Source organism: Artemia franciscana, chromosome 6 (assembly GCF_032884065.1).
Source record: "Artemia franciscana chromosome 6, ASM3288406v1, whole genome shotgun sequence".
Classification (NCBI taxonomy): Eukaryota; Metazoa; Arthropoda; class Branchiopoda; order Anostraca; family Artemiidae; genus Artemia; species Artemia franciscana.
Genome location: NC_088868.1, coordinates 5,963,925 through 5,988,496, shown reverse-complemented (window position 1 = coordinate 5,988,496; position 24,572 = coordinate 5,963,925). Strand labels below are relative to the sequence as shown.

At 34.7% G+C, this 24,572-nt stretch overlaps 1 long non-coding RNA gene across 1 annotated transcript; it reads right to left on the bottom strand.

Annotated features, from left to right (window-relative positions):
• Nucleotides 1-3,592: 3,592 nt before the first annotated feature.
• On the bottom strand, nt 3,593-9,797 carry LOC136027960 (uncharacterized). The gene is made up of 2 exons (XR_010617709.1): nt 9,597-9,797; nt 3,593-3,901 (listed from the first exon to the last, which is right to left on the bottom strand). It is a non-coding gene; the product is annotated as an uncharacterized LOC136027960 (long non-coding RNA).
• Nucleotides 9,798-24,572: the final 14,775 nt, after the last annotated feature.

The window sequence follows — 24,572 nt, the reverse complement described above, 5'->3', positions numbered from 1 at the left end:
GGGGGCTAAGTCAAGTGTAAATTAAAAGTTCTAGTGCCCTTTGTAAGAGTCAAAGGTTATTAGAGGGCAACCGTTCCCCTCCAGCACCTTTACTCCCAAAGGCATTCAAGCCATATTGTTCAAAATAGTCCAAATGTCATATAATTATGCCTCTGAGGCTGCCAAACCACCTTTGTCCTTCAGAGCGAGGGCTGTAGGCTATGCAAGTGTCCGAATATTAGCATATAAGGTACTTATTGGCGAAAGAGGAAGCGAAATTCAGTGTAAACCAAAAGTTTTAGTATTCTTTGTAAGAGTCAAAGGTGATTAGAGGGCAAGCATTTCCCTCCCCCACCTTTATTCCCAAAAGCGTTCAATAAAAATGTTGAGTTAGCATTATTGTTCAAAATACTACAAAATTCTAATAAGTATGCCTCTGGGAGGGCGAATTCACCCTTGCTTCTCAGGGCAAGGGCTGTAAGCTATGCAAATTGCTAAATATTAACATAATAGGTTCTTTACTGGGAAAAATGGAGGTCAAATGAAGCGTAAATCAAAAGTGCTATTAACCTCTGTAAGAGTCAAGGGTGATCAAGTGGTAACCATTACCCTCCCGCGTCTTTATTCCCAAATGCATTCAATGAAAATGTCGAGTTGGTCATATTGTTCAAAATAATGCAAAGATCAAGTAACTATTCCTCTGGGGTTGCCAGTTGACCTTTAAACCCCTGGCAAGGGCTGTAAGCTATGCAAGATGCCCATTAGTAACATATAAGATCCTTTGGATCCTGGCTCTCCAAAAAGGCTCAAACTTTTAAAGTGAAACTTTCAAGAACCGTAAGAGAGATTCCGAACATAATAAAGACACACTTTGCGGTTGCAGGTTGTCAAAACGAATATCTGCATTATCTCAGGAACGGCTGAAGTTCTCCCGTTAAAATTTTCAAGGGAAACTAGCTCCCCTCCATTCCCTATTTAGCTGCTTTCTCTGCTCAACACTGAGCGAAATTTGAAATTATAATTTTTTTTCAAACTGGACAAATTTCTGATCGCTATGACTCTAGCGATGCCTTACATTCCACAATCAAGTGCTATGATTTTTAAGTTCCAGCGTAAGACCTTAGCCATTCCTTATATATTGCTATTGTACCCCTTTTACAGCCCTCCTGCATATAGTGTGTTTTGATTTTTTTTTTACATTCCCCTCAATATTTTCTCAAACTTTATACCCTTAGCCTTTTTGGAGACTCAAAATCAAACACGCCTCCTTTTCCCAATTATCAACCTTATATATAAACAATGGGCAACTTGTATTAAGTAAAGTACTTGCCCCAAGGGCCATGGGGGTTTTGTCATCCCTGAAAGGATAGTTATTTGACTATTAGACTTTTTTAAATAAGATGGCTATCTAAAAATTTTGATTTGATGTATTTGGCCAAAAAGGTGTATGTGGCGTTGGTTACCCTCTGATTACTTACAAATTTTTAAATGACACTAGAAATTTTCGTTTATAATTGAATGAGGAACTTCCAAAGTTTATACGGTCACCACTTCCATATGAAGTAAGACTGAGAAAAAAAAATAAATAAATAATAATACCTTGAAGTCTTATGGGTCATAGGCACAGCTATATTATTGCCTCTGATTTAAACAGATAAAAAGCACTTACGATGTCCTCTCTAATGAACATCCATAATTATCCTGGGTGAACAGGGGGAGGTTATCCGAAAAATATTTTCCACTTTGGGCAAATTTCCGTGAAGATAATTTCGGCGGAGGGATTTTCTCGAGGGATTTCCCACGAGGGGAATTTTCCAAGAGGAATTTTCTGAGAGGATTTCTTTTTGGGGGGAGGGGTATTCTAAAGAGGGAAAACACCCAGTACCAAAAAGCGTAGCTAAAACTCTCGATTTTCAATCCAATCAGCCTCCTCCATAGTTTATACGACAAAAAGTGACAATGAGCATCGTTGTCAAAGTTGACCCTTAACCCAGGGGCCGTATATTTTTTTTTTTAATTTGAGGTGCAGTTAATTTTTGGATCTTAAAAAGTTGCTTTGGAACTCCAATTTTTAATCATACGATCTTCCCTCTAAAGTTTTTACATCCACCTCTTCAATCTGAAGTGTATCTGGGAGAAAAAGTACAGTACATTGAACCTTATGGCTCTTCACTATAGGCAGTGCTATAGCATTGTCCCTGAAAGCTCGATTCCAAAATTGCAATTCTCGGCTCCAAATAGTGTCTATAAAAAGAAAAACGAAAAAAATGGATAACAAAACAAGGAGTGGCAGTAACATTTTTACCCTTTTGGTGACGTTTTATGTGTTTTTTAAGCTTCCATCTGAATTTAGACCCAAAAGAAAGACATATAACTACCGAAAAAGAAGTTTTCTGGAGTGAATTTTAGACAGAAGGGTTTTGATTACGCATTCTAACTGAAAACAGGAACTAAAATCGTGTCCAAATTGCTGTTAAGCAAATTTTTCACAAAATTTGGCTTATGAAACTCAGATTTATGAAAAAAATACCAGGACCATTTTACAGCGTTATAACATTTTGAATTAGTACCTGGCTAAGCTTTATTTAGAAAAATCAGGCTTTTGACAACAACGCTTGAGATGCTCCTAGTTATGGATTTAAACAGCGACTAAGGCCACACTGCCTTTCCATCGCAACAACAAATTACAAGCAGAAATAATAAGGAATTTTTTCTTAAGACAGTGGAATTCAAAACTTTAAAAGAATATTTAAGAAAACTTCAAAAGTTATTTGAAGTTTAAACTTTAAAGAGCTTAAATCTAAAACTTTTTAGTTTTGAAGTTCGTATTTTAATTCAAGATTCTCTTCTATATTTTCGTTTGTGTTGTGCTGAGGACGACCCTTGGACAAAGGGCTTAAATGTTCATTTAAAGTTTGGAATTCCATTGTCTTAAAAAAGTCCCCTATTGTTTCTAGTTGTAATTTATTGCTTATACTTAGGGATTGTAACTCAAAACAAACTAATGATGCTTTCGTTAAAACAAAAAGAAAAAAAGGGTGAAAGGTCAGTTTCTGCACTGTTGGAGTAGGAAAATCTTAATCCAAAACATTGAATGAGTATTTTAATATTTCAAATTTTTCTTTATTACTGAAGGAGAACTTCAAACCTATGTTTTAAAATTTTGTTTTTCTCGAATTCACTGAGGTTTCAGATTTTTTTTATCTTTATTAATGTTGCCAAATTCTTTTGTCAAATCTGGAAAATTAGTTTCTAATTGTTTATGGCACACATTGTATTGTTTTATGTGTTTAGTTTGTTTTTTTTTAACTGATTTGAGTTTTCACCACTTTATTACATAAACTATTTTTCTTTCACTTTTGATTGTGTGTTGTCAGTTATAGTCAGTGTCATTTTTTCTTTGGGGTGGAAAAGAAAATGAGTGGAAATTCAATTTTTCGTGAAAGAAACTTATGTCCACTGGCTTATTGCCAAGATAGTAAATCCAAGGAAATACGGAGGAAGAAAGGATTTTTAACTCCTTTTAAAAAGGTACATAAAAAGAGATAATTTTAAGAATCTAGAAGCTAGTGTCCATTGCTAAACTATATCGCGCTAAATCAACTGCAAAATATTTAAGCCAAAAGTTCCTTTATTGAAATTACAAGAATAGAATAAGCCAAACAGCACATCAGAAAATTAATGAAATAATCCATGCAAGTAAGAGTTAAGAGTTAAGAGTAGGAGTTTGCAAACTTTAAAAAAGATTCGCTACAAATTCGCGTCCTTGTTCAGAACTCTGTTCACTCATTTTTTTTATTATTTTTTTATTATTTTATTTTTATTTTTTTATAAACATAAGATTGGAATAGTCGAAAGCTTCAGGTGATGGCTTTGCCAATGCTGCGCAAACAAACACCAATGCGGAAAAGATTGCGAATACCTGCAACAAAATATTCACTTAACAGTCTGTTAAATGAATTAAACAAAAGAAAAAACAGTTTTTTAACTGAAAGTAGGGAGCGACATTAAAATTAAAACTGTCCATTCCTCAACGCTCCGCTCTTTGCGCTAAAGTTTGACTCTGTCTCACAACTCTACTTTTGTTTTAAAAAATAACAAACTTTAGCAGAAAGAGCGGAGTGTTGAGGAGCAGAGAGCCCTTTTAGTAAATAGAATAATTTCTGTTCGTTTTAAGTTTTAATACCACTCCTTACTTTCAGTTAAAAAACACTTGTTTTATTATTTGATTTCTGGACGTTTTCGAATTGATGCAGGTGTTGAATTTTACTCACCGTACATGAATAATTAAAACGAAATCTGCATATATATTTTACTTTTTTCTAACTAGTAATAACGTTATAATAACCTAAGTTTGTTTTTTGTTCCAGTTGCTTAAGAATGAAAACTGAATCCCAAAGGCTGTTCAGTTAGATTAATAACCTTTATAAATGTTAAATAAGAATTTTTAGCGTATGAACGAGCTATTGAGGAGAGGCAACCTCCCTCATATACGTAATATTTCCTGTTTATATAAGTTTCAATCTTACTTCTTACTTTCAGTTGAAAAAGCTAGTTTTGTATTTAATTGCTGAGTTTTTTTTAAATAATTTTGGGAAATCAAGCTCCCCCTCCATGGAGAATTTCCTTCCCCATGAAAAATTTCTCCATGTGAAGATTCTCCGATATAACTTGAATTTAGGATATTTGTAAAACTAATTTTGTAAGGTATAGCAACCGAAAGGCCAAAGAGGTCGAAAATATATTTATTAAAATGAAAGTCACAAGTTGATAAATTCTCAAATCACTGAAATGATTGAAAGAAAATATCTTAAAAAGATATATGTAATAATTTATGTTCGTTTTAAGTTTTATGTCATTCCTTACTTTCAGATCTTCAAAAGATCTTCAAAGATCTTCAAAAGATATATGTAATAATTTAAGTTTGTTTTAAGTTTTAATGTTATTCCTTACTTTCAGTTGGAAATAACTTTTTTTATTTAATAACAAATACGAGCCGATATCATAGTTATGAAGCTGTTTAACATAAAATTAAAAGCTGAGATGGTCCAGAAATGAGGCAAAAAATTAATATCAGCCATTATTTAGCAAAATTTGAACTTTAACATAAAGAGCGAGGCATTGATGAGGGGCATTGATGAGAGGATTTTATTCTAGTTTCCTTTTCGTTGGAATGGAATTGTAAATACAACAACTCAACCAAAAGAATTCTTTTTATAACAAACTCGTACACAAAACATCAAAAAACTCATACAATTCATCTCAAGGCGTTGGTAGCATTGGTCAGGAAACCACCGTTAGTTTTGCGCGAGGCTTAAGTTTTACAATGTGGTAAAATGACAAAATTTCTAAAATAAAAATACATAACTTTATGGGTAAGTAATACCAGACCAAAGGAACTTCGAAGAGAACAAACAATTTCAGAAAGAAAAGTAGGCTGTATCGATTTGTAGCACCAAAAAATTGGATTTAGTTTTTGCTGAAACGCCTTAAAATTTGAAGGCACGTAGACAAAGCAAAGGAAGTCTCTGTTCAGATTAAACAAAATAAAAAAAAAAAAAATTGTTGCATTAATTCGTAACGTTCCAATTCTTGCAAGACATCAAAATTTAACTCTTTTCTTCAGTGTTTAGATTCTTCAATAATGATCTGCATTTATTTAAACAAAAATAATGTAACAAAGTGAAACATGAAAAGATTGTTTTGATAAATTAATATATAAAGATATTTATATGTATAAGGATATATAAAGGTGGAGATCCAGAGTAGCTACAATCCAATAGAAGATGAAACCCAGATTTCAATCCGTATAAATATAAGTCCCCTTCTCCTTCCTCAATGCTCTGTAGCAAAAATATTATTAAACATTACGGCTCAAAACTGCTGTTGATTTGATATTTTGACTGAATACTCCAATTTTGCCTATTGATTAAATTGTAACCTAATAATTTACCCCAAAACAAAATCAAGAGATTTCTTTGGGCCATATAGATCATGTGCAGTTGATTATACGTTGGCGTGGGGTTATTACAAAACATGAATACTGATAAATCGCATAGAGAAAAATGCAGAAAACCCATCATTAAACATTTTTTTAAATGATGGACTTGGAACATATTCTTTGCTCTTTATCAGTGTCTACTTAGGTCAAGAATGTACCGAAGGAAGGTTGATACCTAAGAGATTAACTGTAACTGTTGAAACTTGAGAAGTGATTACAAAAATATCTAGTTTTAGGATGAGTGCCTCCTTACTATCAGTCAACAATGAGATAGAATCAGAAATGATCCTGATAAAATTGAGAAAATTTATTAATTCCCAATAAAGGTTGAGCGACTGTCACAAATTTCATCAGTTTTTTTTTTAAGGCATTATAATATCAGGACGAATCCTATTTTGATATTTGAGGGTTGTAAAGTTACATGAACCCTCTAGGATTTCCTCCACTCTGTGCTCTGAGGGTTAAGGCAACGGAAGCTCTTTTAATATTGCAGAGAAGATTATTTGATAATTAAACTTTATTTTGTAAAGAAATTTTTTTTTTATTTATTTTGAAAAGAAAAAAAAACGCTAAACGAGATCCTTTTCTTGAAATATTATCGTGCAATATTTTAAATTTAACTTGGAGATTTTTCTGAGGAGGCGGTATTCCTCCTTGAATTTAGGGCGACCCTGGGTACGCATTGTATTAAGAACCAGCAGAATTTAAATAAGAAAAAATAAGTTTTTTTTCAAATTAATGCAAAGAACGATATTAAAACCTCATATGAAGAGAAACTATTCCGCATGTGAAGGCGCTGCCCCCTTCTCAATCCCTCACTCTTTATGCTATATTTTGACTTTTTGTTAAAATCTTCTAAGAATGACTACTCAAACACAAGGGCCGTTTCAACGGAAAAAACAGCTTTTTTTAAATCACGAATTGTCCTTAGCGCAAAGAGCAAGGTGTTGAAAAGAAAGAAGCCCCTCTCACACAGGGAATATTTTCCCTGTCATTGTTGACAAAGGTCATTTTTCCAAGGTCATTGTTGAGTATAGTGGCAATCTTCCTGTCTGAGATAATAAAACTATCCGCTACCAGCTGAATCTAGGCGTGAAATCTTTTCCAGCGCGAATAAAAAAAATTAAAATTGCAAGTTTCAAGGTCATTCGCGATGGTCCCTACTGTACTCGTCACTTCTGGCATCAGTTACGAAAGATTTGGCGATCATTGTGGAAATTTTTCTGAAACGTGATTTAATAGTAAAAAAAGCAAAATTTTCAATTTTCGGGGTCAAGCACCCCCCGTCCGAGTATATGACGCCCATTTTCGTGATCAGTGCTATCGATTACCCCATATTCCGTTGTCAAACCTTCTGCTGCTCACTCATCACCTACCAGACACATTTTCGTTGAGTGGCTCCCTGACTACAGGGAATATTTTTTGTCCGTTATAAGCTCTAATTGTCAGTCCTTACTTTCATTGGATTTTTTTTTAATTTAATATACATCTATATTTATAGATGTCTAGGTTGTACTTGGTGATACAGCAGGAAATTTTAGGGAATAAAAAGGGAAGAAAAATAGAGAGATTATATTTGAGATATTTTGGGAGACTTTAAGGGCTAAGTGGGGAATTAAATAGCTTGGTAATAAAGAATTGCTCTTACTAAGGGTAAAAAGACTTTAGAATGATAGGATACTGGGAAAAGGCTATTGGCTTACCAAATAATACTTTAGTAAAGGTGTTATCTGGAGAAGCAGAAAAGAAGAACAGATTCTTGTTTCAGGATAGAAGAGAAAATTCATGGGCTCCCAAGGGAGATCAATTTTAAATAGCTCTGGGTTATCATGGGTTTTGAATGAAGGGAAGGGGATAGGCTAATCGAAGTAAGTTTAGTAAATTTAGTATAGGGTGTTGGGAAGACCAGGGGATTCAGAAATGGCAGTGTGAGGTTGCAGCTTCAGTGTTTCTTGGAGTTTACTAGCGGAGGAAGGAGGTTTGGGGACATTGATCCGTTTGAACTAAAAAATCAGTATAACACTAGCGAAATATATATATTTTTTTATCTGTCAGGTGCCATTAAATACATTAGTAAAAAAAGGGGTGGCTTTTATCGTGCAATTTATTTATTTATTTCGGTCACAACAAAGAACTTTCATATAAGGGATAGTCAAGCGTTTTTACCCAGGCTCCATGCTCAAAGGGTTCATAAACCATATGGACCTCTGCTTACGAGAAAAGGAATGCTTTTTAGCAGTTTACGTTGAATCCTAATTTGACTGAACAGGATTATCTGTGACAGGGATTAACTTAAACCATCCTTAAATTGAAACCGGCACAAATATCACCACCAGGAAAAGGGATCAATGGAAATCTGTTTTAAACTCCTATACTGAGCCACTGAGCTCAACTACCACAGGTGGGTTTTGAATAAAGAGTAGCTATGCCACACTAATGTTTAGGTGCCCGTTGTCCAAAAATACGGACCAAAATCAAGGGTGTTGTACAATATGGATTTCCTTTTATTTCCGAATGAAAGTTTACAATTATTCCTTAAGAAGGTTTACAATTATTCCTTAAGAATGGCTGACCTAGCAAAACTAAACTGGATTATCTTGAATCAGAGTAAGAAAACAAACAAAAGGTACAGGTTTGTCCAAGACATTTTTATGCTTAATTCATATTTTGTATTTTCATGAAAGTTTCATGCAACAAGCCTCAGTCAGTGAACTTACTATTGGAACCATTTCATTTTGTTACCAGTTCATTATACTTTTCAGAAGAGTTACTGATAAATAGTCAGTAAAACTAGTTAGTCTCAAAGTTATGACTCGTATTTATCTATAACCCGACTGCTTAAGAAAACAGGGGAAAGGTTGTAATTATTTGAATTTTGTTTCAAAATTGATCCTAGAATAATTTTGCCTACTTTGCCTTTAAAGAAATGGAATTATTGTCTGAAACCCAATTTATTTTCGGGGAAGAAGTTGTTGATACCTCTGACTTCTGCAAGATTTTATCTTCAACAACCCCAAAAAATCACCCAAACTCTTAACAGGAAGAAAAATTAAAGAAAGGCCAGTTACAAACCTCATGTTATTCTGGCCATTATTTGTATTAATGAATAAAAGATTGGGATGTAAAATATGTTTAAGGGGTCAGGAGTGGGAAGATGTAAGCCGTTGGTTTTTTCTTTAAATCTTGAATATGCATTTTTATATTTTGCAATAAAATTTTGCAAATTTTAAAATAGTGAAGTTGAATTGGAAGTCAGCAATGCAATTTTTCTTAGAAATAGTTATGATAACAAGTGTCTTTTTAAATGGTAACGTTATATAGAAAGTACGAAATGTGAAAGGTATCAAACTAGGGCACCCTTGATCTTTCTTCTGGGAAAAAAAGGAAACGAAATTCCGCCTAGCCTTTCATAGATCAATTTTTTTTAATAATCTAAGCCTTTGGCCTTATATCCCTAAAAAATAATTTTTGTATCGTATCTTTAAAAATGTATAATTATTGTCGAAAATCCAATCATATTTTCCGTGTTGCTAATACTATCAAATTTGACCAGATATAACCTTGAACAAACCCAAGAGAGCTTAAAAGAGAGAAAGATTAAACAAAGGTCACTCACAAACTTCATAGTATTCCAGTTACTAATCTGATTTACAATTGAAGAAAGTTGCAATCGAATATCGATATATACCTTTAAAATACCACAGCGGGTTTTGAAATAATTTTATCTGTATTTTCTAGTTGGGTAACAGGTTTTATCTTATATTTACGTACGTTATTTTGTAAAAAGAAATAAACTTAGTTTAGAGAAGTAATGATAAGATATACTGCCCGCATTGTAAGATATAAAAAAGTTTTCAATTTGACTTTCTGTATCTTAGAAAATGGAACGGAAGCCAAAAAATAATTAGATTTGAAAACAGATGAGGCAAAAACTTGAATGCAAAGATGCAACATTAGAACAAACGAAAGTCTGAGTGATTTAGCGTCATGGCTGATAAGTTTTAGGAGAGACATGAGGATGGGGTGCCGGTCCTACCCATGAAATAGGAGACCTTATAAAGAAATTACATGTTTTGTTACACAGTGGCTGCACCCTAAAATGGCTGCACCATTCATTTTAGGTTGCACCCTAAAATGAACAGAAATAGGCAGAAGTTTTGATTAACCAAGTAAACGCCGAAAAAACTTTTATCAAAAACACTAGAAAATATTCAAATATTTCGGTTTTGTATCCGGAAACCTTTATCAGTCGTGAAAAAAAAGTAGAATATATTGATTAAATTATTCTAATCGATCATACTGATAAAATATATTGATCACAACTAGAAAATAAAAGGAGAACCCCTGGTATTGCCTATTGGAAAGAACCTTGTACCTTCAATGTATTTTCTTTTCGGACACTTCTTACGGAGTGGGTAGTCTTACAAGCTCGAGAGATGGCTCATTCGATTGGAAATGTTAAAGATTCTGTAGCCTTTGGAAGAGTTACAAGTTATTGGAAGTGACCAGTTACCTTCCCCAAACTTTAAACTTACGCGGAGCCTATTAGCCGCTCCCTATGTTAATTTTCGGTTTGACTAGAAACTTAGATTCTTAATTCATTGGGATAAGGTGATTCCAACGCAAAAGGAAGAATACCGAATTATTTGTTCAGGGGCCCGAGAGTGCCCCAAAAGGGCAAAATACATCTTTTTCCTAAACCACTTGATTTTTATAGCTTTACGGTTCAAGCGACAATGGCGTTTGGACCAAAAAGATCTTAATGCAGGGTGAAAAAGTGAAAAAAGGCTTGAAAAAGAGCCATTTTTTTTATGGCTTCAAACCTGAAATTGTTAGGCCCTGGGCTGACAAAACCCTGATATATAAAAATAATTTAGTTTTTTGTGTCTTATACCCCCCCCCACCATAAAAATGGGGCCAAAAGTAGGGTCAAACATATTTTGATCGACATTACAGTTAAGTCCTTATTGTTATTAAATAAAAAAAACAAGTTTTTTAACTGAAAGTAAGGAGCGACATTAAAACTTAAAACGAATAGAAATTACTCCGCATATGAAAGATGCTTTTCTTATGAAAATATATGTATCTTATATATGAAAACTTATGTATCTTATATATTTCTTATGGAATCTTATATATGAAAGCGGGGCATTGAGGAGGAAAAGCCCCTTCCATATACGGAGTAACTTCTCTTCGTTTTAAAATTTAATGTCGCTCCTTACTTTCAGCTAAGAAAACTTGTTTTTTTTATTTAATTTCTGAACGTTTTTGATATAATGCATATTTTGATTTTGGCTATCTGCAAATAATTTATTAAAACAAAATTTGTATATTATTTTTTTTTGGCTAAATGGCTTTGTCATAGTTTAATCGGAAGATTTTGAGAAAAATGGAGCGGGGGAGGAGGCCTAGTTGCCCTCCGATTTTTTGATTGCTTAAAAGGCAACTAGAACTCAAAATTTTTTTACGAACGTTTTCATTCGTAAAAAATATACGTAGCTCACGAATTAACTTATGCAACGAACTTCCATTTTCATATGTTTTTATTACGTATATGAAGGGGTTCACCCCCTCGTCTCAATAGCTCGCTCTTTACACTAAAGCTTAAATTTTGTCCAAATTCCTTTAGAATGACCCTTGAATCACAAAGTCTGTAGAATAAATAGTTGAAATTACAAACAAATACTTTCAAACAGTTCGTGGTAACGAACTGTAGTAAGGAGCGACCCGGCTCAATAGTTACCAAAACTCTAAAAAATTGAATTTTGATATCAATAGCTACATCAAAAGAATCGGATTTTAATGCTGATTTTAAATATATAAGTTTGAAATACAGCCTGATATTCGAACTTGAAATACATCAAGTTTAGTCTTACCCATCAAAAGTTACGAGCCTGAGAAAATTTGCCTTATTTAGGAAAGTAGGGGGAAACACCCCCTAAAAGTCGTAGGATCTTAACGAAAATGACACCATCAGTTTCAGCGTATCAGAGAACTCTATTGTAGAAGTTTCAAGCTCTTATCTACAGAAACGTGGAATTTTGTATTTTTTGCCAGAAGACAAATCACGGGTGCTTGTTTATTTTTTATTTTATTTTTTTTCCCAGGGGTCATCGTATCGACCAAGTGGTCCTAGAATGTCACAAGAGGGCTCATTCTAACGAAAATGGAAAGTTCTAGTGCCCTTTTTAGGTGACCAAAAAAATTGGAGGGCATCTCCCACGCTCATTTTTTTCCTAAAGTCAACGGATCAAAATTTTGAGATAGCCATTTTGTTCAGCATAGTCAAAAACCATAATAACTATGTCTTTGGGGATGACTTACTCCCCCACAATCACTGGGGGAGGGGCTGCAAGTTACAAACTTTGACCAGTGGTTACATTTAATAATGGTTATTGGGAAGTGTACAGACGTTTTCAGGGGGATTTTATTTTGTTCGGGGGTGGGGCTGAGGAGAGGAGGCTATGTTAAAGGATCTTTCCTTGGAGGAATCTGTCACGGGGGAAGAAATATTCAATGAAAAGGGCCCAGGATTCTCTTGCATTACTATAAGAAAACAATGAAAAATAAACATGAAAACGGTTTTTCAAATGAAAGGAAGAAGTAGAATTGAAACTTAAAACGAACAGAGATTATAACGCATATGAGAGGTTCTAAAAATACTTTAGCATAAAGAGCGAGGTATTTAGGAGGAGATAAATACCTTGCTCTTTATGCTAAAGTATTTTTAGTAATTTCGAGTATTTATTTTACGGCCTTTCTGATTCAGGGGTCATTCTTAAAGAATGGGGACAAAACTTACGATTTAATGTAAAGAGCGAGGTATTAACGAGGGTACAAACCCCCTCGTATACATAATAAAAATATAAGGTTATGAAGGTTTGTTACGTAAGTTAATTCTTAAGTTACGTATATTTTTTACTAATAAAAATGTTCGTTAAAAATTAAAACTTCTAGTTGCCTTTTAAGTAATCAAAAAATTGGAGGGCAACTAGGCCTCCTCCCCCGCTCCATTTTTCTCAAAGTCTTTTTGTGCTTTTTAGCTATCTACCTTTTTTTAAGCGATTCCTCAACTATCTACTTTTAAACAACTGCTTTTTTAGCTATCTACCTTTTTTCAACCGCTTTTTCAGCCATATGGTTTTTCAGTCATATCTAGTGAAAATCTTGATTTCTATGAGAAGGATAGCTGCCCCCTTGCCCTCTCCCCCCGTCACCATGTGTATGCGTATAATAAAAATGTCCAATTTGTGATATGTTTGAAGTAAAAGTAAATTTAAAGCCATAAACGTAATAAAGAAATAATTTTCTCGTAATTTTGGCAGGATTTTTTTTTTTTTTTTTGTTCGTAAGATTTTGAACAATAAAAACCACATTGTCTAAAATACTTATTGTGTTCACCGAATGTACACTTATTGTGTACATTCTAGGGAGAGTGGGTATTTATTTATTTTGTCAATAAATAGACAAAATATATTTTCCAACGAAAATTCCAAGAAAAGTTACAATACAAAAATATAGGGGAGGGGAAGACCCAGTAGCCCCATTTACCTCCCGCTCTTTCCAATTGACGCCCTTTTTCTTGATTAAATTTGTTTCTCGAGCAATGTGGTCAATAAGAAGAATTTGCTGCAGTAGTATTTCCAATCCTTCCAGAAAGATGTTGATTAGATTGGAAAGGTTAGGGGCGGACTCAAAAACTAGACTTGACTACCATCTATCCTTATTTTTATTGACCTGTACATTAAAAGCCGCTTTGATCCTGTTTATTTCTTCACGTAGCTGTAAGTAAAATTCATCTGAGTCACTAGTAACTCTATCAATCGGTCCCAGAGGGGCATATATTACTGGGACTGATACCCTGCACTATTTGGTCATAAAATGAAAAACTGGAATTTTATGATTAATACCTTCCTAACCTAAACAAGAAAGTTACCTTACTCATCTTGGGTCCTAATCCCTGCCTGTGCAACCCGTCCTTTCTACCTGAATGAATAAATTATCAATTTTTGATATAATATCAGTTTTTTCCAACCCTTGGGATACGATACGAGTTTACGAAACTTCTCACAAATCCAGTTCAAAGTGTCCGAATTTGTAAGCAAAAATATCGATGCGGTATTAGTTTTTCAAAGTTGTAGCTTTCCGACTTGTTTTTTATATTCTTTAGATCATTGAAATTCTTACAGCTTCAGGAAAAACAACAGCCACAGAACCAGTGCAGTATGGGGACTAAAAATTTGGTTCGATAAATTTTGGGGAAAATGATGTGAGAAGGGAGGGGGGCAGATAGCCTTCCAATAGCTTTTGTATCTTAAAAAGTTGCTTTGGAACTCCAATTTTTAATCGAACGATCCCCCCTCTAAAGTTTTTACATCCACCTCTTCAATCTGAAGTTCATCTGGGAGAAAAAAGTACAGTACATTGAACCTTATGGCTCTTCACTATAGGCAGTGCTATAGCATTGTCCCTGATTGTCCCTGCTCGATTGTCGCTGCTCGATTCCAAAATTGCAATTCTCGGCTCCAAATAGTGTCTATAAAAAGAAAAAAACGAAAAAAAATTATAACAAAACAAAGAGTGGCAGTAACACTTTTACCCTTTTGGTGACGTTTTATGTGTTCTTAGCTTCCTTCTGTCCAATTTAGACCCAAAAGAAAGATATATAACTACCGAAAAAGAAGTTTCTGGAGTGAATTTTAGACAGAAGGGTTTTGAGAGTAAAAATCTTCAGTGTTAATTATCAATGATATTCATCAAGCTTAGCAAATTACTTATAAATCCCAGACAGCTGTTATGCTAAAAATAATAGTAACCTTGCTTATGATGCAAAGCTCGAAAAGCAGACAAGCAAAATAATAATAAAAAACACCATGAGACTGAAATCCTTTCAATAGAAATTTTTTCATGAAGGAAAATGTAAAATATAGTATCGAAATAACGTAAAACACAAAAGGATATGAAAATTCCCCTACGAGAACCACCCTTAATCAAGAAAACAAAAACAAATTTTTTGATCCACTTCACGTTTTTCCACTAAAAGTCTCTATGCAGCTTGAAATAGTTTGGTATAAAAACCAAAAGGAAATGGACAAACACAGAACCGTGATATTGCTTATAGAAAAACAAAAAATCCGCTTTTAGGTAGATACGAGCTTGAGACTTGACAATGGGACAATTAAATGACTATGGTTTGGCTCCTTAGTCGCTTTTTGAATCTCGTCAAGGTTACCTGACGTTTTTGGATGTTTTTCACCCAATTTAAATATCAGGTAGATATTTTCAGGCTCATATATTGTGAAATATAGCATCAAATATAATCAGTACAGCATACTTGAAATAACCATAAAACCAAAATGCCATCAAATAAAAATTGATCAAAACGTCTTTTTTACTGTATAAAGTTTTTTACTGTCTTAAAAATTAGATTTGAAAACAGATGAGGCAAAAGCTCGAATGCAAAGATGCATTAGAACAAACGAAAGTCTGAGTGATTTAGCGTAATGGCTGACAAGTTTTAGGAGAGACATGAGGTTTGGGGTGCCGGTCCAAGTCCAACCCATGAAATAGAAAAACTTATAAAGACATTACATGTTTCGTTACACGGTGGCTGCACCCTAAAATAGCGGCACCATTCATTTTAGGCTGCACCTTAAAATGAACAGATATAGGCAGAAGTATTGATTAACCAAGTAAACGCCGAAAAATCTTTTATCAAAAACACTGGCAAATTTCCAAATATTTCGGTTTTGTATCCGGAAACCTCTATCAGTCGTGAAAAAAAGTAGAATATATTGATTAAATTACTCTAATCGATCACACTGATCAAATATATTGATCACAACTAGAAAATAAGAGGAGAACCCCTGGTATTGCCTATTGGAAAGAACCTTGTACCTTCAATGTATTTTCTTTTCGGACACCTCGTACGGAGTGGGTAGTCTTACAAGCTCGAGAGATGGCTCATTCGATTGGAAATGTTAAAGATTCTGTAGCCCTTGGAAGAGTTAAAAGCTATTGGAATTGACCAGTTACCTTCCCCAGACTTTTAACTTACCCAGAGCCTATTAGCCACCCCCTATGACATAAGGTCACATACTTATGAGAACGCTTCTGCTCAAAATAACCAAGCGTTCCAATAAATGTGCCTATATTGATGACCTAGCCCCTGGAGCACCTGGGAAAGAGCGGCAAATTATGGAAATTACAAATCGTTTATAAGTAGATTTTAAAGAAGAAAATAAGAGGGGGGCATCTTTGATCTTAGTTGTCCGATAAGCTCAAAAATTAAAACGCATAGTTTCTTGGGAGGTTGAAGGTGTTAGGGGTCTTAAACACTCTGGACTAAGGGGTCATAAATCTGGACTGAAGATAGGCTATGAACTATTTCGAGTGTATGAATATCGGCGAATTCCTAGGTGCTGCAGGAAATGTCACTCACCTGACCACCTTGCTGTAAAATGTCCCGATAAAAACTATAAATGCTCACAATGCTCTGGTCCCCATATGAACTCCAGTGACTCACCTTGCAGTAACACCCCAAAGTATACAAATTGTAGTGGAGATCATGCTGCTTACAGTTTTCGTTGCTCCAAACTAAAGGCTCTTGCTAATTCCAAATTTCCAGGACCTTCTCACTTGCAATCATGAATGAGTATAAAGTCTCAGTTTGCTCTTTCAACATCAATGGGACAAAGGATAAAGTGTTAAGCCTTGACGAGAAACTAGCTAATCATGATGTTGTTCTCTTACAAGAACGCTTGCTCCAAAGTCGCAGCGTAAACTTTCTAAGGCGAAGTTTTCAACATGCTGTTTCATTACGAATGGCCGACATATCCGAGGCAGGCCTTCCGGCGGTCTTGCCTGTATAATTAAGCGACCTCTGGCTGGCTATTTGTCTCCTAGCTACTACCAATCCTCTGAACACTATCTTGCAATCCGGTTTGCAGACGTGATCATAATGAACACCTATTTGCCCGTTGATAGAAGATCTGTTTCTTCCTTCTCCAGCTATGCGAATGCCTGCAATAAATTAAAGACTGTATCTTGATAATTAAAGAATATATCTGGTATTGAGCGTCTGGGTTACAAGTGGGTGCTTATAGACGACTTGAACTGTGACATCACCGTTTCCTCGACACGAATAGAAGCGCTTTTTCAGTGTCTACCCTCAGTATTTAAGGTCCTAACGAAAGACCTCAGTTTTACATATATCCACTGTAATGGTTCTGTCTCAAATTTAGACCACTGTAACTGCTATCATTCATTACAAACTTCAGCCGTACATGCTGATGAAGATGAGAGAGATTATGATCATTTACCTCTGTATTTTGATGTTATGGTCTGACATATACTCGAACCAACCCTCAATGTCGCATAAGTGGTTTGGAAAACGCAATTGGTCTAGTGCGAACATGCCTCTTTACCTTGTCACACTTGGAATTCTACTGTCCACCGTACGTGTTCCTTTCCTTCTTCTTTGCAAAAATGCGTACCCTATTATTGACTATGCTCGTGCTGATTTGGATCGCGATTATCGTGACATTATCTTATGCATAAAGCAAGCTGAAGATGTGTCCATCCCGCTGATCTGTGTCAGGTAATAATGATCTGTGTGGAATACCCAAAAACCGATTTGGAAGTGTGATCCTTTGATGAAAAAAGTCAAGAATAAGGCCAAATTCTGGTTAAGAATCTGGTCTGCCTGTGGTCTACCTTCTCGGGGTACTGTGTTTGTTCTAAAACAAAAGACAAAACTCGAAGGTAAGCGCCATCTTCGTGCCGTTCGTTAGTCCGGTGAAACTTTTCCGAAAAGTAATAGTGAGTGGCGAAAAGTGATAAATTCTGCCAAGTTTCCGGATGCAAGCTCTATTGATATTTTATCTCGTCCATCTTGGATCGAACTTTATTCAAAAATAGTTTCGAAAGTTAATTATGCAGTGCATAAGCGTTTTTCATGTTTGCTTGAAAAAATTTGCCGCCACGTTTATGTCAGAATCATGTGATTCCAGTTGAAAAGTGGGCTATTGTTAAAGGTATTAAGGCTTTAAAATCAAAATCTTTGGATATTGATGGGATTAGTGTTTTGAATCTTGTTCCGAAATCCTTTGAAGTGGTATCTCATCTCCAACTGTTTTTCAAATGTGTTTGAGTAGTTCGTGTGTGCCCGACTCGTTCTTATGTGGTAGCGTTACGTCACTTCTAAAAAAAGGAAAAGATCCGGTTTCTTGTACTTCTTATAGCCCATAACGGTAGCTTGTACTCTTAGCAAGCTTTTTGAACACCTCCTACTACCTTATATCACTAAGCTTGCTCTAAATGATAATAATCAATTTGGTTTTAGATCTGGGCTAGGCTATCAGCATGCTCATCGTGCTTTGACTTCTTTATTTAAATTTGCCCATCGCACTCGTCACCTACTTCATTTCACAACCTTAGCCTTGTCTCAAGCATTTGACAGTATTTGTCATACTCAAGCATGTACAGCCTTATGACAGAGAGGAGTAAATCCGTCGGTAATTCACGTGCTTCGTTTTTGGTAGTCCCATTCTTACCTTCGACTTAAGTCATTAGATAATTTTTCTTCGGTCATATCCCTGTTCGTTGCGGTATAAGACAAGGGGGAGTTCTTTCGCCGTATATTTTTAATGCTTGTATTGAAAATGTATTATCAAAATTATCGACTACGTGCCCATTAGGACAGTCTGATATATCATATCTGGCTTATGCGGACGACCTTCTTCTGATTAATCAAACTGAGTCTGGTCTTGACCGTTCAGTGAAATCAGTTAATTCTGCTTTCCGCGATATCGGCCTGTACCTAAATATTGAAAAATGCGAGTTTCTTGTTTTCTTGTTTTCAAACTTGTTTCATTTCTTGTTAAAATTATTACCGGTACTGCCAATTTTTTTTATACCTTTTTTTTGTATATATGTACAATTTTTGTTGGTATAAATATACAATATTTATACCATTTTTTTGTATATATATACAAAACTGGTTAAAAAGTATTGTGCGACAGATATTACTGGAGCCTTCGAAATAATATCTGCGAAGCTATGTATTGAAGCGCTTTATAAGCTAGGTTGTTTTCATCGCATTATCTGTCTTTTTTCTGTGTGTGATTAAATTTGTTTCTTTTGTATTAGTTTTGCTGTTTTTCTTTTGTATTTTACTCCATTTAACCTCTATTTTGTGAAGTGGGCTATAAATAAATTATTATTACTATTATATATAAATATATATAATGTGTAAATATATATATATATATATATATATATATATATATATATATATATATATATATATATATATATATATATATATATATATATATATATATATATAATTTTCTGTTTGATTCGAAACTTAGATTCTTAAGTCATTGGGATAAGGCAATTCTAACGCAAAAGGAAGAATACCGAATTATTTGTTCAGGGGCCCGAGAATACCCCAAAAGGGCAAAATAGATCTTTTTCCTAAACGAATTGATTTTTATAGCCGTACGTTTCAACTGACAACGGCGTTTGGACCAAAAAGATCTTAATGCAGGGTGAAAAAATGAAAAAAAGGCTTGAAAAAGAGCCAATTTTTTTATGGCTTCAAACCTGAAACTGTTAGGCCCTGGGCTGACAAAACCCTGATAAATACAAATAATTTAGTTTTTGGTGAATTATACCCCCCTGCACATAAAAATGGGGCTAAAAGTATTGTCAACCATATTTTGATCGACATGACAGTTAAGTCCTTATTGTTATTAAATAAAAAAAACAGGTTTTTCTAACTGAAAGCAAGGAGCGACATTAAGACTTAAAACGAACAGAAATTACACCGCATATGAAAGGGGCTTTTCCTATGAAAATATATTTATCTTAATATGAAATCTTATGTATCTTATATATTTCTTATGAAATGTTATATATGAAAGTGGGGCGTTGAAGAGGAAAACCCCCTTTAGTATACGGAGTAACTTCTGTTCGTTTTAAGTTTTAATGTCGCTCCTTATTTTCAGCTAAGAAAACTTGTTTTTTATTTAATTTCTGAACGTTTTTGAATTAATGCATATTTTGATTTTGGCTCTCCGCACACAATTAATTAAAACAAAATTTTCATATTATTTTTTTTGGCTTAATGGCTTTCTCATAGTTTTAATCGGAAGATTTTTAGAAAAATGGAGCGGGGGAGGAGGCCTAGTTGCCCTCCAATTTTTTATTACTTAAAAGGCAACTAGAAATTTTTTACGAACGTTTTCATTAGTAAAGAATATACGTAGCTCACGAATTAACTTATGCAACGACCTTCTATTTTCATATGTTTTTATTACGTATATTTGGGGGTTCACACCCTCGTCTCAATAGCTCCCTCTTTACAATAAAGTTTAAATTTTGTCCAAATTCCTTTAGAATGACCCCTGACTCACAAAGGCCGTAGAATAAATAGTTGAAATTACTAACAAATACTTTAGCGTAAAAAGCGAGGTATTACGAGGAGTTGAACCCCTTTTATGCGTACTAATTTATGTAAGTTTTAAGTTTTAATGCTGCTCCTTACTTTCAGCTCTCCATGACAAATTCCTCCATGGAAAGATCCTCCCACTTAACCCCCCTCAATTTCACCCCCCAACAAACCAAAAAAAAAAACCCTAAAAACTTCTCTACGCTTCCAAAAAACCATTATTCTGTGTAAACACTGGTAAAAGTTTTTAACTTGCAGCTCCTCCCACGGGGACTGTGGTCGTCCCCGTGTTGTTCTTCCCCAAAGACATTCCTCTCCAAAGATGTGGGTGGTTATGTTGTCCCTGATAGCAGAGTTATTTAAGTTTCGGGCTAGTTTGAACTAATTGGCTTTTTCAAAATTCTGATGAAACCATTTTTGAGCGAGGACAGCTAAAAAGGGTGCAAGAGGAGGATAGGAATCTTTCTAATATCTTTAAACCACCCTCCCCCCTCAAGGTTTTCTAGAATTTTCTATTTAATCCAGTCAGCCCTTTTTAAGATATTACAGATCCACATTTTCGAAAACTAAATGTACATAGTGTCTTTCGATGTAGTTTAGGATATCCCTCAACATTCTCCAAATTTTCACCTTAATACCTTTGACATTTTTGGATACACCCAGATACAAAACTTTCCTCATTTCTTAATGATAAAACCTGTATGTAAACAATGAACAAATCCCGTGTTCCACAATTCTAGTCCCGGACAATAGGGGGCATGGCATCCTTGGAAGTACAGCCATTAAACCTTTTGAGTAGTTTGAATGAAATGACTATTAAAAAATTTTGACCGTTAATGAGGAGAGAGGACAAATAAAAAGGGCAAGGAAGGTGGTGAGGGGGCTAGTTTTCTTCCAATCTTTTTTCAACGTCCCCTCAATACGCCTCGATAAGTTTCAACCTAATTCCATCAGCCGTTCTTTAGATATTATTGATATTCCTTTTAAACAATCAGTAAGGCCAGTGTGTTTTAACACTTTGACCTCTCTCTCAACATTTCTTTAAAGTTTCCCCTTAGTACTTTAATGTTTTATTTTTGATCCAGATAGATTCAGTTGCTATCAGCCAATCATATTGGAAAACACCTAAACTCATTTAACCAGTGTTATAATTTGTTCGTCTCATATCGGATGCAGGAAATTGATTTGGATTAGCCTCCTGCAAACCTAATTGGATAATTTCTGGTGCTATTTGAAGCATGGGGGTTGTAAAAAAGTCCCCCTTGCGTGTAAGTCTTTGTCTCGTGTTAATTAGTAGTTTACGATGTCATCTTGGAAAATCGGATATGTTGCGGTTGCTAAGTTTCAGGGTTATCCCTTGTGGCCAGTTAAAATTATTGGTGAAGTCAAGCAAGCGTGAGGTCCAGCAAAATTCACCATTTTCTGCTACGGTTCACATGATTTTCAAACAGTCTCTTCCCAAAGCCTCCATGACGTCAAATTAAAGAGAACAGAGGTACTGCAAAAATTACTAACGAGGCCAAGTTCGCTTTCTATGAAATGGACAATGACCCTGAAATCTACCAGCCATACTTGGAAAAATATCGTGTTAAGCGTAAGGGCACTGTTTCTAACAGCACCGATCAACCAGGATATCTTTCAAAAAATCATCCGTCAAAAAACAGCTAAAAAAAACAGCTTTATGATCTGTTTTGGAACTAAATAAAGTGTATAGATTTACCCTTCCAGCGAACCCTGCGCGGCCTGATATGATTGCCCCGGAACTCGCCCAGTTTTCGTCTAAGGATGTGGCTAGAAAGGTATTCGTTGCTAGGAGCAAACCGGCCAAATCTGTTATATTTGTGTCAGAAAGTTTAATCCTACGCGGCCTGATATGATTGCTAAGAGCAAACTGGCCAAACTGGAAGGATTAGAAAGGCTACTGCAGCAACTTCTTCTTGTTGACCACATTGATTGAGAAACAGATTTAATCAAGGAAGGGTGTCGATTGGAAATAACGGGAAGTAAAGTGGCCTGGTGGGTCTCCCCCTCCCCTAGATTTTCGTATTATAAATTATTTAGCATTTTCATTAGAAAAATACTTTTTATCTATTCATTGATAAAATAAATAAATACCCCACTCTCTCTAGAATTTAAAATACAATTTGCCCCCTCCACAATACTTTTAAGTGAATTGGAAACCAGAGATGAGTTTTGAGGACTGAATGTCAGTAATGGTTCTTTAATAATAGAGGCTGAATATGAACCTAATTCCTTATAAGAGGACTAATTTGGTAATAGAAACGAGAGACCTGGGGTAAGGCCCCATCAATAATTTCAAGAAGTCATAATTTGAATTTACTAAATAAATTTACATTGTGGGAAATCCGAAATAGATAGAATGTGTCTTTCGTGGTTATGATATCTTGTGCAAGTTCCGCATTTAGCAGGAAATTTGAGGTAATTACTTCCAAAGTAATGTATTATCATTTAGTAAAGCATTAGCAGATAAGCATTAACCAACAGGTTGTTATCTATAGGTTAGAATTGGAATTTTATAAAGGAAGCTCTTTGAATACTCTGTCATCGGGGTTATTTCTGTGTTCTACTTTCTTCTGTCAGATTCTTAGCACCTTCTTCATCTGGCAGGTCTTTCCCCATCAAGGTTTCAACCTACACTTAATGAGACATACAAAGCACACACTACCTGGTGATCACCGGTACCACAAAAGTAATAGCGACAGCCAAACAGTTGCATAGGACTGCCGTAATCGTCATTGCAACAATTAGTCACTAAATTAACGGTTGGTCACTATTGTAACTTTTTAGACCTAAACACACATCTCTAGTGCTCAATGTTTTATTTCTTTTTTGGACCCTCTTCTTCTAGTTTCTCTACTCTCTATGTTATATTCATCTTTCTCAGAATTTGTGTTTCTAACCGTTTTTTTTTTAGTGGCAACAAAACAAAAACATAATAAGGCAAGACTAATCATGATTTACAATTAAGGGCTAGACCCCTTAAACTCTCTAAGAGTCTTGGTCATCATTTGTGCTGCAGTGAACACCATTAGTATTATAGACAATATGGTTTTTATTATTCAAAATCTTTTACTACTTTTCAAAATACTTTTACTAAGTGAGAAGGAAACTGTTTTCGTTCAATCTTTTTCTTTCAAATCTGTATATTTCAAACATATCACAAACTGAACATTTTTATTATATGTTTACACATGGTGAAGGGGGGGAGGGGACAAGGGGGCTCTGTCCTTCCCTAGAAATCCAAATTTTCACTAGATATGCCTGAAAAACCATATGTTTGAAAAAGCGGTTGAAAAAAGGTAGATAGGTAAAAAAGCAGTTGTTAAAAAGTAGATGGTTGAAAAAGCGGTTGAAAAAAGGCAGATAGGTAAAAAAGCAGTTGTTAAAAAGTAGATGGTTGAAAAAGCGGTTGAAAAAAGGCAGATAGGTAAAAAAAGCCGTTGTTAAAAAGTAGATGGTTGAAAAAGCGGTTGAAAAAAGGCAGATAGGTAAAAAAGCAGTTGTTTCAAAGTAGATGGTAGAAAAAGTAGATTGTAGAAAAAACGGTTGAAAAAAGGCATATAGGTTTAAAAAGCAGTTGTATAAAGTAGATGGTTGAAAAAGCGGTTGAAAAAAGGCAGATAAGTAAAAAAAGAAGTTGTTTCAAAGTAGATGGTAGAAAAAGCGGTTGAAAAAAGATAGATAGCTAAAAAAAGCAGTTGTTTCAAAGTAGATGGTTGAAAAAGAAGTTGAAAAAAGGTTGATAGGTAAAAAAGCAGTTGTTTCAAAGAAGATGGTAGAAAAATAGGCTAAAAAAAGGCATATAGGTAAAATAAGCAGTTGTTTAAATGTAGATGGTAGAAAAAGCGGTTGAAAAAAGGCATATAGGTAAAAAAGCAGTCTTTTAAAGTAGATTGTTGAAAAAGCGATTGAAAAAAGGCAGATAGAAGTTGAAATAGAAGTTGTTTAAAAGTAGATGGTAGAAAAAGCGGTTGAAAAACGATAGATAGCTAAAAAATAGTTGTTTAAAAGTAGATTGTTGAAAAAACGATTTAAAAAAGGTAGATAGGTAAAAAAGCAGTTCTTTCAAAGTAGATGGTTGAAAAAGCGGTTGAAAAACAGTAGATAGCTAAAAAA